The sequence below is a fragment of the Poeciliopsis prolifica genome, unplaced genomic scaffold (assembly GCF_027474105.1).
Source record: "Poeciliopsis prolifica strain line A6 unplaced genomic scaffold, Auburn_PproV2 SCAFFOLD265, whole genome shotgun sequence".
Classification (NCBI taxonomy): domain Eukaryota; kingdom Metazoa; phylum Chordata; class Actinopteri; order Cyprinodontiformes; family Poeciliidae; genus Poeciliopsis; species Poeciliopsis prolifica.
The window spans coordinates 12,709-31,758 of NW_026562640.1; the positions used below are offsets into that span (position 1 = coordinate 12,709).

Here is a 19,050-nt window from a genome sequence, read left to right on the forward strand (position 1 = left end):
TATGACTGACCATACAATGATATGATGTTGCTGCTGTTAATTTTATTTAAATACCTTTATCTGTTTGAAATGACTATCGAAGAATAGAAAAATTAAATAGTGGTGGTTTGAAAACTTCAGCAGAATTTAATTTGATGCTTTTGATTAACATTTCAGAGAGAAAAAAAAGGAAAACTAAAAGCATTATTTATTATGAACGCTAACCCAGAATATTAACTCCTTTAAGCTCTCAATGTGAAAGAACGTACCGGAAGTGAATGTGGTATGTATATTGTCTAACTTTACAGAGTACCTACAGTTACCATATCGGTCCACTAGAGGGCAATAACCGCCCTGCTCTGAGAGAGGTTCAGTTTGTTGTGCATCAAATTAATCGATCATAAATATTCTCCTGGCCTCAAACCGCAAACTCAGCGTCTAAACAAGAATTGGAGAGCTTCGTTTCAACTCTTATGGAGCCAAAGCTCCTCTGAGCTGCTGCTAGAGTCTGTTAGCATCGCTAGCATCGCGAGAACCGCTAATAGTCTCTGCGGGCTGTTTTCAACTCTGTGCAGCTCCTTGTCCACACTGACCGATAAAACACTGATTGCATTTTAATGTAGGGATAACACTTATTTTTGACATTCAATTATTAATGTCAATAGTAATATGTATCATGAGAAAGATATAAACCTGATCAACTTAAACGTCAAAGCTGCAGCTCAAAAACTCACCTCTATATTCAGAGCGGCGTATTTCCGCCCTCTGGTGGCCATAGCGGGAACTACAGACCTGATAAGGCTTTTTTTTTTTTTTACATTTAATATCCAATTTATAAAATAAAACTAACAATCTTCTCAACCAGAAGATAAAAAATAAATTTAATCAAAAATAATATTACAGCCATTTAGAGAGTTTTAAATCATAAAAGATAGCTGATGTGTTAAAACTCTTTACAGTTTTTTCAGTGTCTCTTACTTCCCAGCATAAACATATGCTGACTTGATAAAAGTGAACATTAAAACAAATTAAAATAATTCAAAATGCAAGGTAATAAACAGCTACTTAGAAAAAATAATAATACTATAGAAATGTAGTTACAAAAATCTATTCAGTTAAAATCCTTACAAAAATATTAACTGAGGGTAATTTTGAGAATCACAGTCTGGAAAAACTATAAACACACTTTTATTAGTCATGAAAGTGAAGCAGCTAAGATTAGAGCGAAAAAAACAATCTAATGAAAAATAATAAATAATATTAAAATTAAAAACTCAAAGAAGCTTTTAAAAATATTTGAGCATTTTAGTAAACAGAAGATTATTTACATTTTTAGGTTTGTTTTTGCCAGTTACTCACTTTGTACTGCCCTCCTCTGGTGACACAATGTAACTACACACTAAAATCATTTAGACGAGCTCAATAATAAACTTCTATGATAATAAAACTTTGATCATTATTAGTGAACTGAAGGTCAGTCGCTGCTGTTCAGCAACAGAGTTTAGATCCGCAGCTTCTGATAATCAGCTTCTATGTAAAACAAGATGCTGATAGTCTGTTAGCATCGCTAGCTCCGCTCAGATCTCTGCGGGATGTTTTCAACTCTGTGGAGCTGCTTCTAGTTCACACTGACAGAGAAAACATTAAATGAACACAGGAGAAGAATCTGCCTCCATTTATCTCACTGGAATCAGTTATCCCGCTGGTTTGAAGCTGGAAACCAGTTAGCTTCCACGCTAAAGACTCGCATCATCCAGCAGCGAGTCTTTCTTTATTGGTTACCATTGCGACCAGGAACCTCAGCAGTGAGTTCAGTCCCTCTGGTGGCGAAACCTAGTAATTACAACAACAATAAAGTTGGAAAATTTATAAATACGTTTCCTGTGAGATCTTTCAAATAAAATACCGGGAAGTAAAATAACTACTGTGATAGTTATTTTAGCATCACTAAGAATCAGTGATGCTGATTAATCAGCATTACTAAGAAACTTGGAGGAAAAATAATATTATTAATGAAATGATTCTCATGTATTTTATTTGAACATCTTCAGTCTAAATAATGCAAAAATGAACTGCAGCTTTAAATTAGAAGCTTAAAAATTCTCAAATCAACTGAAATGGATGTTTCTGATTTTATTGAAATAAACTGTCAACAAAAGATAAAACTTAAATATATTTTGGATTTATTGTTAATCTGAATCAATAAGCTGAACAGCACAGAGGATTAAAATAAAGATGTAGTTTACTATATTTGTACAAAATAAAATGCATAAAACGCCCACAAAAACATTATGAAAAACTTTATTAACTCATCATTAAACACAAAGGAACCCACATTACATTAAAATAAATATGAACAAAATAATATGAACCAGTCACCATGTTATCCCATGAATTCAGAATAAATCAGCACAACCACAGTAAAGAGCCTGATGTGACATATTGAGTCTCCATTCCCCCTAATGTTCTCTAGATTAACTGGAAAACTGAAAAAGTTCACCACCAAAAACAAAACGAGAAATATTAAAGCACTGAGAATCAATGACTATGATGAAAAACTTTATTATTTAAATATTTTTAGAATGACTATAAAATATGTTTATGTATATTTATTCAGATTAAAAGATGGATGTTCCTGAAAACTGCTCCAAGATCAGAGTTTCTGTGGGACATCCAGTTCTAAACTGGTTAAACTGGTTTCTGTGGTGGAAGCTGAAGTTTCTCTGCCGTTTCCAGTAAAACATCTTTTTATCTGTGGAGCTTTGAGGAACATTTTCATGTCAACAGAAGGAAGAAGCAGCAGAGAAAAGAGGTTTGAAGAGTCTTTCATGACTTTAAAGCTGAACTGGAAATGATTCCCATGTTTCCATTCTCAGACCATTTCTGGTTCCAGGATGAAAATGAATCAGAGAGAAAAAAGATCAACTTTCCTGTTGAATCCAGTTCAGATCAAAACTCCATGAAGCCTCTAAATGGAGCCAAGTTTGAATTGGATCTTTATTGATCCAAAGAGACAAACAATATCAGACACTAAATGACAGACATGAGAAAATAAACAGGAGGAAAATCTTTGAGGTCAGAGGTCATCATCATGGTCCAGTCAGAGTCTCTTTAGACTCAAACTGCTGCAGCTTCAACCTGTGAGGATCAGCAGGACACAGAGACGTTCTCTACTTTATAGAGATCTGAACCTGCAGAGAGAAGAAGGAGAGCAGATCAGTGAGTGTTTCCAGTAGCAGTCAGTGACGCAGCACATCCAGTAGATGGTTTCCAGTAAGACTGATCTCAGAGCTGTGACCAAGATGAACCTGATCAGTTGTTTCCTGTTGAACTGAGAGAACAAGCAGGTCTGAGATCAGATCTGCTGCTGTTTGATGAATGAGGACCACTGTCTCTAGACATGTTGGACGGCTGAACGCTGGAGTCCAGCTGGACGTCCTGGAGACATGGACACAGCAACTACACAGCAAGCTGCTGCTCCTCTGATTGGCTGATTGCTGTCTCTGTGTCCAATCAGGAAGCCTGAACCATTCTCCTCCCACTGAGAAGCTGCAGCTTTACTGGGAACACTGGATCTTTGCTTTGATGCTGACTGGGTTTAGTTCAATATGCTGACAGCAGCTGGACTCACTACAAACATTTACTTACAATAAAGTCTCTACAAGATCCTTCAGCTGCTGAACATCTGATTCCTCCAGCTTGTTTCCTCTCAGGTCCAGTCTTGTCAGACGGGTCGGGTTGGACTTCAGAGCTGAGGCCAAATCATCACAGCTGATCTTTGACAAACTGCAGAACTGCAACCTGAATAAAGAATAAAAGATGTGAACCAACAGGATGCAGGTTAACCAGTCCAACAGAACCAGTTAAAGATTCTCATGATTATTAATGCCAACAAGCTGCTGCTTCAATAAAGACCTGCTGACTTCAGAACCAGAACCAGAACCAGAACCTGGTACTGGGTCATGATGTGTTGGAGGATTTTAGTCAATAAAATCATTCCAGGTTCTGATCAAAGTGTTGAAGCATCTATTATTGATTATTGATTTGTTCCTGTCAGATTCCAGGAATTCACTTTTCTAGACTGGATGACCTTTGACCTGCTTGACCTGAGGGGGATTTCTACACACTGGGGTCCGAATGCTGTCCTGTTCTGACCTCAGATCAGCAGGTCCAACTCAGTTACACAGAGAAACTAAATTAAACTCTGGATCCAGGAACAAACTCAGAAAATATTGATTAGATCAGAAGAAATGAACTTTGATTGATGATCAATTATATAGAATTATTCACAGAAATATCAATAATTATATCATTACATACACCAATGTCTCCAGTCTGCAGCCTTCAGTCTGTAGAAAACCACAGAGATCCTTCAGTCCAGAACCTTCCAGGTTGGTCCAGCTCAGGTCCAGTTTTGTCAGACGGGTCGGGTTGGACTTCAGAGCTGAGAACAGAGACGTCCAGCTGGTCTCTGATAAACTGCATTCCCACAATCTGAATAAAGAAAAAGATGTGAACCAACAGGATGCAGTTAAAACTGAAATATGAACAAATAAATAATAAAATGTATAAATTAATTTCCCTGAATGTAAAAGAAACATGATGAACTGATTCTAACATCTGATCCAGTCAAACTGGTTTAAAGAGTCCAAACCAGCAGAACCAGAACATTTGATCAACAAAGAAACTCAAAGTTTGTCTCAAAGTTTCTGAGGATCTTAAACTCAGTGGATGTTTTTCTCTCCATGTTTCCTTCCAGGCTCTGGATTCTCCGACTGCTCTGTCCATCATTGATCTGCTGATATTTTATGGCTCCAGTTTTTCTTCATTAATCTATTAATGATGTTTTTCTTGCTGCTTGTATTTGAACTGCAGCTCATTGCTCAGTATGACAGATGGAAACGGGTTGATTTCAATCCTTTTATAATATCATCACATTCTGAAAGTTGATCATTTTGTGCTGATTCAGTTTCTGAACCATCAACTAGAAAATATTGATCCTTTTCTCTGTGAGGTCATTGTGGGTCATTTGGTTCTGGTTCTGAATCGTTCATCAGAGACGCTGCAGAAATGGGAATATTGATCACAATATCAGCATCTTTAATCTGGTCTAGTTAAAGCACTGCAACACCTGGACTCTGTAAACCTGGACTGGATCATCATCAACTAATAGCAGGAGATTTAAAACTAATGTGGGATTTATGGATATTCAATAAAGGGACATTTCATGTTGACCTTTGACCTGCTTGACCTGAGGGGGATTTCTACACACTGGGGTCCGAATGCTGTCCTGTTCTGACCTCAGATCAGCAGGTCCAACTCAGTTACACAGAGAAACTAAATTAAACTCTGGATCCAGGAACAAACTCAGAAATATTGATTAGATCAGAAGAAATGAACTTTGATTTATGATCAATTATATAGAATTATTCACAGAAATATCAATAATTATATCATTAAAATACCTCAATGTATTCAGTCTGCAGCCTTTAGTCTGTAGAAAACCACAGAGATCCTTCAGTCCAGAATCTCCCAGGTTGGTTCTGATCAGGCCCAGTTCTGTCAGATGGGTCGGGTTGGACTTCAGAGCTGAGAACACAGACGTCCAGCTGGTCTCTGATAAACTGCAGAAAATCAATCTGAATAAAGAATAAAAGATGTGAACCAACAGGATGCAGTTAAAACTGAAATATGAACAAATAAATAATAAAATGTATAAATTAATTTCCCTGAATGTAAAAGAAACATGATGAAGTGATTCTAACATCTGATCCAGTCAAACTGGTTTAAAGAGTCCAAACCAGCAGAACCAGAACATTTGATCAACAAAGAAACTCAAAGTTTGTCTCAAAGTTTCTGAGGATCTTAAACTCAGTGGATGTTTTCTCTCCATGTTTCCTTCCAGGCTCTGGATTCTCCGACTGCTCTGTCCATCATTGATCTGCTGATATTTTATGGCTCCAGTTTTTCTTCATTAATCTATTAATGATGTTTTTCTTGCTGCTTGTATTTGAACTGCAGCTCATTGCTCAGTATGACAGATGGAAACGAGTTGATTTCAATCCTTTTATAATATCATCACATTCTGAAAGTTGATCATTTTGTGCTGATTCAGTTTCTGAACCATCAACTAGAAAATATTGATCCTTTTCTCTGTGAGGTCATTGTGGGTCATTTGGTTCTGGTTCTGAATCGTTCATCAGAGACGCTGCAGAAATGAGAATATTGATCACGATATCAGCATCTTTAATCTGGTCTAGTTAAAGCACTGCAACACCTGGACTCTGTGAACCTGGACTGGATCATCATCAACTAATAGCAGAAGATTTAAAGCTAATGTGGGATTTATGGATCTTCAATAAAGGGACATTTCATGTTGACCTTTGACCTGCTTGACCTGAGGGGGATTTCTACACACTGGGGTCCGAATGCTGTCCTGTTCTGACCTCAGATCAGCAGGTCCAACTCAGTTACACAGAGAAACTAAATTAACTCTGGATCCAGGAACAAACTCAGAAAATATTGATTAGATCAGAAGAAATGAACTTTGATTTATGATCAATTATATAGAATTATTCACAGAAATATTAATAATTATATAATTAAAATACCTCAATCTCTCCAGTCTGCAGCCTTCAGTCTGTAGAAAACCACAGAGATCCTTCAGTCCAGAACCTTCCAGGTTGGTTCTGCTCAGGTCCAGTTCTGTCAGATGGGTCGGGTTGGACTTCAGAGCTGAGAACAGAGACGTCCAGCTGGTCTCTGATAAACTGCATTGATCCAATCTGAATAAAGAATAAAAGATGTGAACCAACAGGATGCAGTTAAAACTGAAATATGAACAAATAAATAATAAAATGTATAAATTAATTTCCCTGAATGTAAAAGAAACATGATGAAGTGATTCTAACATCTGATCCAGTCAAACTGGTTTAAAGAGTCCAAACCAGCAGAACCAGAACATTTGTTCAACAAAGAATCTCAAAGTTTTCTATCAGTCTGGATGAGTTGAGCTATTTCTGCTGGTTCCTGATCATCAGACCCGACTTGGTAACTGGATCAGAACCAGTCAGGTTCTTCATTAATGGCCTTTGGGTTCCTATTAAAGCTGCTGAAAGCCAATGGAGGCCATTATTTCCTCAGGAGACGGTTCCTCTCTGACCCGGCCCAACAGAACCACAGCCTCAGGACAAAGCTGAGGAACCTGCTGCTGCTGCAAACCTCACTTTCATTCATTGCATCTAGATTTGCTTTTCTACAATCAGTGGTTTCTTAGACGTTCATTAATGAGGATTTGAACTCGTCAGTGTTTGTGGCTCTGGAGGATCAACATTTCATTCTGATGTAAAGAATCAGAAATAAAAGCATCTGAATCTTTACCAAACTGAAACATCTCCATCATTCATTCACAGCATTTCAATTATTTTACTCATTTTGTTCATCAAAAACATTTTAAAGTGAAAAACTGAAAAACAAAGTTCAATAATCTCAAAGTCTGAAATAAGAAAATAATTAATAATGTCAAAAGTTGTAGAGATTTTATTCTGACAATTAAACAGGTTTTTAAAATAATATATTAACATTAAATTGATTAACTATTGATTAAAGTATCAAAAAATGATTTTATTGTATAAATAGAAAAAACAAACCTCAGTTTCTTCACTCTACTGACTGAATTCTCCAGGATCTCAACCAGATGCTTCATATCAGAGTCTCCACCTTTTTCTATGTCGATCTGATTTATTACCAGTTCAGTCAGATCTGGGTTGGACTTCAGAATCGAGGCCAAAACTTCACATTCATCCTTTCGGAGCGAACAGCCACCAAGTCTGTGATTAGAGAAGAAATAAATTCAGTTCTAATGAAATCAATCTGGATCATAAACAGACTAAAATATGATAACAGTGATGTCATCATCTGATCAATATCTGATCTTCAATCTACTGAGTTTGACCCCACAGAGAATCTGTGCAGTTCCTGGTTAGAGTCCAGGTTCTGGTTCTGGTTCTGGTCCAGGCTTCATGTCCTCAGACCTTCAGCTGCAGTCAGATGTTGAAGATCTTCTATCATCAGTGAAGGAAAGTTCAGTTTCTCTGCAGCAGCTGATGAAGAGGCTGACTGAGCTGAATGAAGGAAACGACTGGAGATGATGGAGAGGAGGAGGAACTGCTCACAGCTCTGACTTGGACTAGACCGTTTAGATCTTCCACCAAGCAGGAAGTGAGTTATAAATGAAGTGAGCAGAACAGGAAGTCCAGCTGCTGTGGACCTCTGGCATCTCTGGGTTTGTTGAGCCAATATCTGCTGCATCATCATGAATAATAGTAATATATTGTATAGAAACATGTTTCCCAGCAGCAGGTTATTAAATGCTGCCACAGAGGAAACTGGGAGCAGAACAAACACATGATGCTCCAGTTCTGTCTCCGTTCATCTGCTGGATTTGATGCTTTAACAAAGTAGAAAGTGGACAGTCGTCAACCTGCTGCAGCTAAAAGCTTCACGTTGTTCTGGTCGTCCTGCAGAGCAGCAGCAGAACCGGTCCTGCTGCTCCTTCGGGTCAGAACCGTCCTCTCAGACTGTCGATCTGAGAGGAACTGGGACAAACTGGTTGGAAGAGGGACACATGTCTCTGCAGTGGTCTGTCCATTGTCTCAGAGGAACAAAGGTTTGGATGTCAGGAGAAATTGTTGCTAAACTCCTAAAGAGCTGAAGAGCAAAACCCCTGGAGGAGACGGAGCGTTTGGGTCCAGCAGCATTTCATCGTGAAGCAGTGAAAGTTCTCCAGTAACTAGAAGAGGCTGGATGTCTCCAGAGTTGAAGCTCATGTCTCTGCAGGTCTTCATGGAGGACAGCTAACAGCTTCAACAAAGGCTGCAGATGAAGAGATCCTAAAATGTGAATGATGGAGCAGCGGCTCAATGAGTGAAGAGTTTAAAGTTTAAAAGTTTCTCTGGCTGATTGGATCTTAGAGAAAATAGATTTTCTAGAGTTCAGGGTTTTCTATTCATTTCATCCTGAAAACTGATAAAAAGTTAAATATTTTTTAAATGATCAAAACGTCTAAAACCAGAAGCTGCATCTGTCCTGGATGAGCTGAATGTTTAGATGTTTGATTGGCTGAAATAATCCAGAGGATGAAGGAAGTAGATAAAGAGCAAAACCATCCAGAATCAACTTGAAGACAGAAGAAGAAACAGGAGGACAATAGAGCTGAATCAGCATCACACAATGAAAACATCTGGACTCACCGAGCCTTTCTGCAGTTCCTCACAGCTGGAAGCAGTCTCAGTCGTCCTGATTCTGATGTGTTTGTACTTCTCCAGGTCCAACTCATCCAGAACCTCTGACATCTGCAGCATGAAGGCCAGAGCTGAACAGTCAGACTCTGAGAGATACTTCCCTGAATCCAGCAGCCGTTGGATCTCCTGATAAAATGAGACGTCGTTCATCTCCACCAGACAGTAGAAGATGTTGATTTTTCTGTCAGGAGAGATTCTATCAGTGTTCTTCTCCTTCAGGTTGGTGATGATTCTCTGGATGGTTTCTGGTCTGGTCTCTGTCTGACCCAGCAGATCTTCTAAGAGTCTCTGGTTGGACTCCACAGTGAGACCATGAAGGAAGCGGACAAACAGGTCCAGGTGGCCATTTTGACTGCTGAGGGATTCCTTCATGACTTTCTTCATGAACTCATCTAGAGATGTTTCTCTGTATTCGTCTCCCAGGAACGTCTTGATCTCCTCTGACTTCCTGCTGGTGAAGCAGTGGAGCATGTAGACTGCAGCCAGAAACTCCTGGATGCTCAGATGAACAAAGCAGTAGACTGATTTCTGGAAGATCACACTCTCTCTTTTGAAGATCTCTGTACAAACTCCTGAGTACACTGAGGCCTCTGTGACATCCAGACCACACTGCTCCAGGTCTTCTTGGTAGAACATGATGTTTCCTTGCTCCAGATGTTCAAACGCCAGCCTCCCCAGCTTCAGAAGAACTTCCCTGTCAGCCTCCATCAGCTCCTGTGGACTTGTCTCATGTCCTCCATGGTACTTGTTGTTCTTCCTCTTTGTCTGGACCAGCAGGAAGTGAGAGTACATGTCAGTCATGGTCTTGGGCAGCTCTCCTCTCTGCTCTGAGGTCACCATGTTCTCCAGAACTGTAGCAGTGATCCAGCAGAAGACTGGGATTCCACACATGATGTGGAGGCTCCTGCAGGTCTTGATGTGGGAGATGATTCTGCTGGACAGCTCTTCATCACTGAACCTCCTTCTGAAGTACTCCTCCTTCTGGGCATCGGTGAAGCCTCGTACTTCTGTTGCCCTGGTAACACATGAAGGAGGGATCTGATTGGCCGCTGCAGGTCTGGAAGTTATCCAGATGAGAGCCGAGGGAAGCAGGTTCCCCTTGATGAGGTTTGTCAGCAGAACATTAACCGATGATTTCTGTGTGACGTCAGAAACCAGATGACTCTTGTTGAAGTCCAATGAAAGTCTGTTTTCATCCAGACCATCAAGGATGAAGAGGAGTTTGCATTTAGCCAGTTGCTCTGCTGGGAGCTTCTGGAGTGTTGGATGGAAAACATGGAGCACAGAGAGAAGACTGTGCTGCTGATCTCTGATCAAGTTCAGCTCCCTGAACGAAAGCAGAACCACCACACTGACATCTTGGTTCTCCAAGCCCTCAGCCCAGTCCAGAGTGAACTTCTGCACTGAGAAGGTTTTTCCAACACCAGCAACGCCGTTGGTCAGAACCACTCTGATGGGTCCATGTTGATCAGGGAAGGCTTTAAAAAGGTCGTGGACCCTGATTGCAGAATCATGGAGGTTCTGGAACTTGGAAGCTCTCTCCAGCTGCTTCACCATGCTGGGTGTTAACCTCGTCACTCTGTCCCTCTGTGATGAAGAGATTAGTGTAGATCCTATTGAGGAGGGTTCTACTTCCTGTTTCATCACTTCCTTCAGTCACACGTTCACATCTTCTCCTCAGACTGATCTTATGTTCCTCTAGAACCTCCTGCAGACCAACATCTGCTGAAACACAGAAGACAACTGTAGTAAAAAAAGATTCAGTGATAAAGTTGGAACAAAACCATCAGAGTCATTGAATGCAGGAGTTTTCAGTAACATCAACTCTTCTGCATCATGTCATCATTGAACTTATAGAAACAGAAAAATGTTTCCTCCCTTCATTTTCAGTCTTTATGAAAGAAATCTGGAGAGAAAAACTTTAATCTACCAAAGAAATGAGTCATTACATCAGTAATGTTCACATTACAAAGCAAAATAAATTCATAAATTTGAATCTTAGTTCAAATTTACTGAGATATTTGCAGTCAAAACTACACAAAATACTTGGAATGAGAATCACAAAAATAGACATTAATATAACAAACAACAACATAGACCCAGGTATCAAATTATACTCTTTGATGGCGTCTGAGGCTGCTGCTATTTTAGCACCAAATTATGGCCAAATCATATTAATTCTGATGTAAATAACATCCAGCAGGGGCACAGCTCCTGTTAGTTCAGGTTTTAGGGCGATCTGAGTTGTGATTCACCATCTTACTTCTCATTCATGGAATCAAACTCAGGAAACAGTTTGGATTTTACAGAGCTGAAGTTGGCTTCAGATTGAGCTTCCAATTCAGAATAAAAGGCCGCCTTTACCTTTGAGCATTTTCAATCTGCTTGAGTTTAAGAGCTGCAATACTTGCACTCTTAAAATATGGGCTACATTATTCTACAATAATAGCAGAATACTTTAAATTGTAGATTGTGATTAGGGAAAATATTTCCATAAATCCAGGTAAAAGCCAGGATCTGGCAGACAGGGGACAAGTCACTAGTTGTCTCTCTGAGTTTTAATCTTCACTATAGCATGTAGTTATTGTTTCTAGTAATCTTTCTCTAGTTCACCTCTTGTGATTTCTGTGCTCCATGGTTTAAGGAGCCTTGTTGGTCCCCAGATTGTCCTCCACTCCTCTGTTGTCTGCTGCAGCTCTGCTGTCCTCACATTCATCTGCCTGATTCTTCTCCAACAACGTTTGGATCACAAACTATTCACTTCCTGAAGAAGCTTTTCTGTAACATAACTCCTTATTATATTCTACATTTACCATCATCTGCCAGGCTACCTTGAACCAGGAGCTTTTCAGAGACTTCAGTGAGGTTGAGGTTGCTCAAAATCACTTTCTAATGGGCAGGAAGTGATTTAAACTCCGTGGCAGAGTTTAAATAATTTTCTCCCAAGTGTCCTTTAATCACTTCCCAAATTGAAAGCTATAATTGTAAACTCCAATTTTCCAGCAGAACCTTAACGGCCTGGTGAAATAACCAAAAATAGAACAAAAATCCTTTACAGCAGATCAGATTCACCATTTTAATTTGCTGAGCTAGAATTTTGTCACCTCTTTTTATGTTGTTTTATTTTCACTTTATTTCTGTTATTCTAAACATAACATTAATATCAACCAATACCTGATTGCTGCTCTCTTTGCCATCCTTTCTGCTATTTCATTCTCCTTAACCTCATCATAAAATTATCTGTAAGAATCATCAAAGTGATTCTATGAAGTGTTTGTTTTATTTAGAGCTAATGACATGTTATGCTGTAACATGACCCTTCAGAGAGTAAGAGTCTTCACTTATAATTTTAAAAACAAACAAAATAAAAAGTCAATTTGTACATTTATCTTGTGGCCAATTTTTTGAGCAGGGTCAAATTAAATGAGGACTTTATGAAGCCGAGTTACCGATACATAAATTTCCGCCAGATGGAAAAAGACAGATTCAGTTGAAACAACTGATCACAAAAAGACTTTTAAACCTCAAATGTCAAATCTCAACTAAAGACGTGGATCTGGAAGGAAGAAGCTCTGATTGGAGATGTTCAGTCTCACCTGGAGCACGCTGCTCTGATTGGCTGTCGGTCCAGATCCTGTTCTGGGTTGTTTCCCACACTGGGGGCAGCTGGTCCAGCCCGGATCCATCAGAACATTCTGACCCAAAGCACAGCACAACTCCTCCTCATAAAGCTGCTCCTGTGAAGACATTTCTTCATCACTGAAATATTCACTAGCAACAGGCTGGAGCTGAACATGTTCATGAAGGTCCACAAAGAACCAGGACCAGAAACGGGTCAGAACAGAACCTCAGAACATTGATGATTTCTGGTTTTAAGTACTTCATTGAATTATATTTGGTATGATGACTGATGCCAGTGTTCCCAGTCTGGAAGATGCTGGTTTCACTGCTTCAGTGGGTTTACAGACAATCTGAATTGTTGCTCCTCACATGTTTTTGTTTTCATGCAACATTTTAATCCATATTAATTCATTCAAACTGATTTACTGACCAACATCCTTCATGTATAACTTTAAATTAATAAGTAAGAAAATTAAGTTACTGTTTATTAAAACATTGAAATCAACCAGTGAATTTATATGTTATCTCTATAGATTCACATGAATCAGTTAGAAACTGGTTTCTTACTTTCTGTCTGAGGGTCCAGGTTCAGACTGAAGTCTAGAGGTTCTGGTTTGGACCAGCCACTCCTCATAGATGGACTGATGAATCCTGGAGGTTCTTTTAGATCCAGATCTTCCATCTTCTGGACCTTTTGAGAGAGAAACCAGAACCAGTCAGTCCCAGTGATCCAGTTCCAGTAACTGGAAGCAGAAAGCTGGTTCCCATCATGTGTTCAGAGGATCAGAGTGAATCAGGTGAATGAAGGAGTGAACATTTGACTCTACTGTAAATCTGTATGGAGGGAGTCAGTGTGCAGGAGGTTCTGAGGGAGCAGCAGCTCAGGTCGGGTCCACAGCTCTCCTCCAGACAGAACCGGGTCCAGCTGGGATCTCAGCAACATGTCAGCCTCTGTGTGCAACTCAGCAGGATTTCCTCTCAGCTAAAGAGTCACAAAGCAGCTTTCAGGGACCACGGCATCCAGCTGAGGTATCAGCTGGACCCGCTGCAGGAATTATGGGTAAATACCATCTGGACCGCCTGCAAGGAATCATGGGTAAATACCAGCTGGACCCACTGCAAGGAATCATGGGTAAACAGGTGCTTCTATAGGGGGATGAAGCCCCCCTCATTCAGCGAGGCCTGAAACATATTTAGTCAATTGATCCGTCTCAGAAGAGAAATTCAATATCAAGAGGCACATTAATGCAACATTTTTAGCTAGAAACTGAAATGTAAATAGTTTCTTACAACTGATACAAAATGTGTTTAAATTATTAATATTGCTCCATTTAAAGGAATTATAAAGTATTTAGGGATGCACCGATTGCAGTTTTCAGGCCGATCACTGAACTTTAAAAAGCCTGAACTCCTGATTTTGATTTTAGCCTAAACAATTTCATTGTGAGTTGGCAACTGGTTCTGGATCAGTCAGTCTGGATCTGGATACAGTTTTCCAGCAGAGCTTTGAAAGACAAAGAGTTTCTACTTGCTGTAAGAAGCAACAAGAGGAAAACCTGGAAAAAGACGAAACTCAGTGAAGAGGAAGAGAGAAAATCTGTGGACTGCATAAAGCCGGTTCTGATCCGCAGATAAGAAAAACATGTTTCTGTTGAACCTCAGACTGCTGAGGGACGGAGTGATGTGATTCACTTTCTGCTGATTTCAACAAGCAGAGAAACTAGTTCACAATGTTTTTGTTCTATTTTTTTAAGGTTAAAACACCAGAGGTTTTACAGTGAGAATTCCTGCATCAAGAACACTGATGCACTGTAAAAAGTTACTTTAAGTTCTCAATTTATTTAGGTAAATTTGAAAAGGTCATTATTGCACACTCTACACAAACCGTATATATATACATGAAGAACTGTCTGATGAGATGATGCCACCAGATCAGACTGAAGCCTCACCTGAACAGAAGTTGGACAGTTTTTCAGATGCAGCCGAACATGAAGAGGCTTCAGATTAATTATTACTGATAAAAGCCTCTGAAGACAAGAGAACATTTCAAAATCCTCCTGGATCAGAACCAGGACTGATTTGAACCCAATGGAAGTAACTTTATCTAGAATAGTTTTTCACCCCCATATCTCAGCTGGTCACAACTGGTGAAGACCTACTGGTCCCAGTTTGACTCTACAGTGTATTAAACTGAGCTTCTTGGGTAGTAATACTTAGTTACTCTGTTACTTGAGTTACTTTTTGAAAATAGCATTTCAGGAGTATTTTTACGATGCTGTACTTTGTACTTTTATTAGAAGTATCTGATGTTGAAGTAGTGCGACTCTAGAGAATCATTTCTGGCTGATCTATCCACCTGTGCCGTTCATTTCATTTCTCCAGTCTGAAAACAACCAGAAAACACTGACTGAGTTCAGAGCTACAGAACCAGGACCAACGAGTCGGTCCAGATTACTGCAACATAACAAATGTTTACCTGCTGCTCTAAAGGGGCGGGCTTAAAACAGGTTCTGAGCTGCAGTCCTGATGAGGAAGTTGGCAGACATGAATCATAATCAGAGACCCAGTGGTGTCCCAGTCTGTTTACTGGGAGAGTCTGAGATGAGGCCTCTGTGATGTCATCAGAGGCTCGTTATGAAACAACTGAACAGAAACACGGAGCAGGACGTGTTGCTCTGCAGGAGACAAACTAGAATTTATTCACAAAGCTGAGCCAGAATCTACAATTTCATCCTGGAAACCAGTTTTTGATGATTCAGCTCAATTCTTCCTCTAAAACCAGATGTGAGTCTCTGAGGTCGGCGTTTTCTGACATCAAGAGAAGAGCAGCAGAACCAGTAAAGATACTGGAACCAGTTCAGCTCAGCAACAGGAAACTTTAAAAGAGTTTGTTTGTTCTGATCAACAGGAAACGTGAAGAAGCAGCGTTCAGCTTCTATGCACCACAAATCTGGAACAAACTTCCAGAAAACATCAAAACAGCTGAAATCAAGACTAAAAGCTTTCGCCTGTTGAGAGTTGCCTTTGAAACATAATAACTAGAAATAAAGTAACTCTTTTCTGTATGACAACTTTTTTAACTTTTCTTTATTTTTCCACTATAGATGTAAAGTTACTTTTTGTTTATTAGTAAAACTTTAAACTGCCCTGTTGCTATAATGTCTAATGTGTAATGTACTAATTAACTTGATAACTTTGAGTCATGCACTCCTCCATGATGCTGTTTTCTGCTCTGAACTGGATCCTGAAACTGGATCTTGAACTGGATCCTGAACTGGATCCTGAACTGATCCTGAATTGGATCTTGAACTGGATCCTGAATTGGATCCTGAACTGGATCTGAACTGGATCCTGCTCCAGGTCTGTAGAAACCTCCAGACTGAGGTCAGAGTATGAATGAAGGAGTGAACGTTTCCTATGAAGCAGTGAAGTGTTGGTCCTGAACTCAGCGGCTTGTTGCCATGTTGGAGCGGCTCCTGTAGAGAGCAGCGGTTCTGGAACCGTTCAGGTCCAGATGGTTTTGAGGAAGGTGTTCTGCTTGGAGTCAGAGAAGCAGTAAAAAACGTTCAGGCTGAACATCAGCATCACCTGAGGAGCAGACCAGCAGCTGGTACCATGGTAACAGCAGCATGATTTCACAGCAGAACCTCAGAGTACAGAAACTGGACCAGTTAACCCAGAACCAGCAGCACTTAGGCAGGTCCATTAAAACCTGCAGTTTGTATCTGAGAGACTGGAGCTGCTGTTTCTGGAACGTTCTAACTTCTCACCTTCAGATGGACGGAGGACTTCACTCGGGTTCAGATCCAAACATCGGGTCAGAGGAGGCAGGATGAAGAACCGTCTGATCAGAGAGAAAGAACCAAAACAAGAGAATGAAGAACTGAAAAGAAAACATAAGGTTCTGCAGCTCCTGAGCTTCCATTTTTAATCCAAACATCTGGATCAGAACACAGACTTCTCCTTAATTATCAGATTATTGTTGACTTTATTATTATTTCTGCTCTGTTCTGTTCCTGATCACTGACCTCCATCGTGTGTTTCCAGAGAGTCTGGGAGGATCAGGGAGTGGTCACTGAGCTCAGAGCTGAAGAATCAGGACCATCAGGTCCATCCAGATTCCAGCGGACAGAACAAACATTTACCTTTCTGCTTTTCTGTCAGTCACTAAATATTTCTGGAAAGGTATTTGTTGTTTATCTGATCACCTTCCTCCAGAATCTGCAGCATAAAATGAACTGATTCAACATCAACGACATTCATGTTTGTTTTCCTCCTGCTTTGTTTGGTGGAATCAGAAATTTTGCTGGAAACACAATCCAACATGGCTACACATCGTTCTAGAACGGGGAAATTAAAAACCTGTTAAGTTGTTGGTTATTGTTTACTGCCACAATGTTATCTGAGGTTTTGACTAATATACGAGTCGTCTAGAAATAATTCAACATTAAAAAGAGCAACAAGAATCATCCTTGATGCTGGGCTCAGAAATCAGATAAATCCACTGTTTTTAAAAACCAAAATACTCCAAATGTAGACATTTAGTTGACTTCAAAACTCTACAAATATTAAATAAAGCAAAACAAAGTTTACAACTGGAAAACATTCAGTGAAAGAAAAAGAGGAACAATTTAAGAGGAAAATGAATCTAAGAAACAAATATCTGTAGCTGAAATGAAACAAATGTTTGTTAGAAAGTGAAGCAGATTATTTTTACATCAATTTTTTAAAAAAACTAAAACTCAACACATTTAAACAATATGCTGTCTCATAACTTGTACACCTAAATATATTGCAACAGAATAAATTCTTTTTAGAATAATTTACTGTATTTTTCACAAATTATTTGTAAGAAAGGAAAGTTTTACTACAGTCTGCTCCCTCAGAGCAACTTTTCTTCTTTATTGATTCATTGATTCATGTGCCTGTGTGTTTATATGTCTATATGTACATATACATGAAGAACTGTCTGATGAGATGATGCCACCAGCTCAGACTGACAGCCTCACTGGACAGAAGTTGGACAGTTTTCAGATGCAGCCGAACATGAAGAGGCATCAAATTAATTATTTACTGATAAAAGCCTCTGAAGAAAAGAGAAACATTTAAAAATCCTCCTGGATCAGAACCAGGACTGATTTGAATCCAATGGGAGTAACCTTATCTAGAAATAGTTTTCACCCCCGTCTTCTGACACCTCATATCTCAGCTGGTCACAACTGGTGAAGACCTACTGGTCCCAGTTTAACTCTACAGTGTATTAAACGAGCTATTGCTTGAGTTACTTTTTTGAAAATAGCATTTCAGGAGTATTTTTATGATGCTGTACTTTGTACTTTTATTTACAAGCATCTGATGTTGAAGTAGTGCGACTCTAGAGAATCATTTCTGGCTGATCTGCCCACCTGTGCCGTTCATTTTATTTCTCCAGTCTGAAAACAACCAGAAACACTGAATGAGTTCAGAGCTACAGAACCAGGACCAATGGGTCGGTCCAGATTCCTGCGACAGAACAAGTGTTTACCTTCTGCTGTAAAGGGGTGGGGCTTAAACAACTGATGAGGATTTTGCAGACATGAATGATAATCAGAGACCCACTGGTGTCCCAGTCTGTTTACTGGGAGAGTCTGAGATGAGGCCTCTTGTGATGTCATCAGAGGCTCGTTATGAAACAACTGAACAGAAACACGGAGCAGGACGTGTTGCTCTGCAGGAGACAGACTAGAATTTATTCACAGTTCAGCTCAGCAACAGGAAACTGCAGCTTTAAGAGAGTTTGTTGGTTCTGATTAACAGGAAACCAGAATCCGACCAGAACCACAGCTCCATGAAGCCAGCAACTTGGTTCTGAAGGAGAACCGGGCCGAGTTCTGGTCCTCCACAGAAAGAAAACCCAGAGAGAAAAATAAGAAAATGTGAAAACTCACCTGATCCAGACTCTGCTCTGCTGCGAAATGGAGTCTGAACCAGTTAGTCCTGATCCTGATCCTTACCTGAGGCTCCGCCCCCTTCAAGGTGACTTTAAGCATCTGGAAGCATCTTAGACTCCTCCACCTTTCAGGTGACAATTAACACTTTTACTTTCATGTTTCTCTTTGTATCACCAGTGAGTTGAGCTGTAAAACTTTAGGTCACATTTGAACTTTTT

The 19,050-nt window shown here is 39.7% G+C and overlaps 1 pseudogene; it reads right to left on the minus strand.

Moving 5' to 3' along the window:
- Positions 1 to 9,226: 9,226 nt before the first annotated feature.
- Positions 9,227 to 12,034, minus strand: LOC129357620 (NLR family CARD domain-containing protein 3-like; annotated as a pseudogene).
- Between the last annotated feature and the right edge of the window lie 7,016 nt (positions 12,035 to 19,050).